Source organism: Salvia splendens, unplaced genomic scaffold, assembly GCF_004379255.2.
Source record: "Salvia splendens isolate huo1 unplaced genomic scaffold, SspV2 ctg105, whole genome shotgun sequence".
NCBI lineage: Eukaryota > Viridiplantae > Streptophyta > Magnoliopsida > Lamiales > Lamiaceae > Salvia > Salvia splendens.
The window spans coordinates 1-2,500 of NW_024598592.1; positions in this window are offsets into that span (position 1 = coordinate 1).

Here is a 2,500-nt window from a genome sequence, read left to right on the forward strand (position 1 = left end):
CCCAAGACCAGGCAGGGGGCACCCCCTAAAGAGCAATAAGTGTCATTGGAGCTCTAGCAGAGGGAGACACTACTAGGTCCCAGCTGGCCCCCCCCTCTAAAACCTTCAAAAAAAATAATTTGAGTCTGAAATTTTGCACAGAGGTTTGGAAATATCCAATCTAACTGTAATATTTGTTTCAGAATTTTTAAAAATCGGGAAGTATTTATTTATATTTTCCAACCATTAAAAATCCAGAAATTCATAAAAATAGGAACCAGCTCGGAATGACCCCAAATTTTGTGGGAAGCCTCACAAAATATGATGGATTTTACTGGACTGATAACGTGTATAAAGCTTTCATTATCATAGCAAATTGCGGGAAAAACAGCAGTTCGCCTGCTGCGCGGGGGGCATCGGGCTGGCACCAGCCCCGCCTAGCCTCTATCGCGCGGGGGGCTGGCACGCCTGCCCGCGGGGGGGGTGGCACGCCTGGCCCGCGCGGGGGGCTGGCACGCCTGCCCGCGCGGGGGGCTGGCACGCCTGACCCGCGCGGGGGGCTGGCACGCCTTGCGCGCGCGGGGGGCTGGCACGCCTGCCCGCGCGGGGGGCTGGCACGCCTGGCCCGCGAGGGGGGCTGGCCCGCCTGGCCCGCGCGGGGGGCTGGCCGCCTGGCCCGCGCGGGGGCTGGCCCGCCTGGCCCGCGCGGGGGGCTGGGACGCCTGCCCGCGCGGGGGGCTGGCACGCCTGGCCCGCGAGGGGGGCTGGCACGCCTTGCGCGCGCGGGGGGCTGGCACGCCTGCCCGCGCGGGGGGCTGGCACGCCTGGCCCGCGAGGGGGGCTGGCCCGCCTGGCCTCGCGCGGGAGCTCGCCCCTGCTGCCCAAGGCCTGTCCCGCGCGGGCGGGGGGCTGGCATGGCCTCGCGCGGGATCTCGCCCCTGCTGCCCCAGGCCTGTCCCGCGCGGGCGGGGGGCTGGCAGGCCCGCCCCGCGCGCGGGAGCTCGCCTCAGCCTCCAGGCGCGCGCCCCAGGCCTGTTCCGCGCGGGCGGGGGGCTCTCAGGGCCCCGCGCGCCAGGCAGATCGCCAAGCCTCCAGGCGCGCGCCCCAGGCCTGTCCCGCGCGGGCGGGGGCTGCCATGGCCGCGCGCAGGCGCTCGCCCCAGGCCTGTCCGCGCGGGCGGGGGCTGGCAGGGCCCCGCGCGCGCGCCCAAGCGCCCAAGGGCCAAGGGCCAAGGGCCAAGGGCCCAGGGCCCAGGGCCCCAGGCCCCAGTGCCCCAGTGCCCCAGTGCCCAGGGCGCAGGCGCGGCGCGCGCGCGCGCGTGCGTGTTTCGTCTTTGATAGTCGGGTCTTCGCCGGCCGGAAATCGGGTCTTCTATACCGGGGCTACACCCCTGGCAGGCCCGTGGGCACCTGCCACCTGGCCCGCCCCAAGACCAGGCAGGGGGCACCCCCCTAAAGAGCAATAAGTGTCATTGGAGCTCTAGCAGAGGGAGACACTACTAGGTCCCAGCTGGCCCCCCCCTCTAAAACCTTCAAAAAAAATTATTTGAAGCTGAAATTTGGCACAGAGGCTTGGAAAAATCCAATCTAACTGTAATATTTTTTCCCGAATTTTTAAAAATCGGGAATTATTTATTTTTATTTTCCTCCCATTAAAAATCCCGAAATTCATATAAAATAGGAACCGGCTCGGAATGACCCCAAATTTTGTGGGAAGGCGCACAAAAATATGATGGATTTTACTGGTCTGATAGGGTTTGGAAAGCTTCCCGTTATCATGGCGACATGCGGGAACCACAGCAGCTCGCCTCCCGCTCGGGGGGCGTCGGGCTGGCACCACGGACTGTCCCCTGGGCTGCCATGGCCGCGCGCGGGCGCTCGCCCCAGGCCTGTCCCGCGCGGGCGGAGGGCTGGCAGGGCCGCGCGCGGGAGCTCGCCCCAGCCTCCAGGCGCGCGCCCCTGCCTCTCCACGCCCGCGCGGGGGCAGCCAGGCCCGCGCGGGGGCTGACTAGACGAGGGGGGCTGCCAGGGCCGCGCGCGAGCTGGCCCCTCCTGCCCTTGCCTGTCCCGCGCTGGGGCTGGCAGGGATGTCGCGCGAGCTCGCCCCTGCGGCCACAGGCCTGGTCCTCGTGGAGACACTACTAGGTCCCAGCTGCCCCCCCCCCCTCTAAAACCTTCAAAAAAAATTATTTGAAGCTGAAATTTGGCACAGAGGCTTGGAAAAATCCAATCTAACTGTAATATTTTTTCCCGAATTTTTAAAAATCGGGAATTATTTATTTTTATTTTCCTCCCATTAAAAATCTCGAAATTCATAAAAAATAGGAACCGGCTCGGAATGACCCCAAATTTTGTGGGAAGGCGCACAAAAATATGATGGATTTTACTGGTCTGATAGGGTGTGGAAAGCTTCCTGTTATCATGGCGACATGCGGGAACCACAGCAGCTCGACTGCCGCGCGGGGGGCGTCGGGCTGGCCCCTGGGCTGCCGAATTCCCTGGCACTGCCTTGGCTGCCGAAT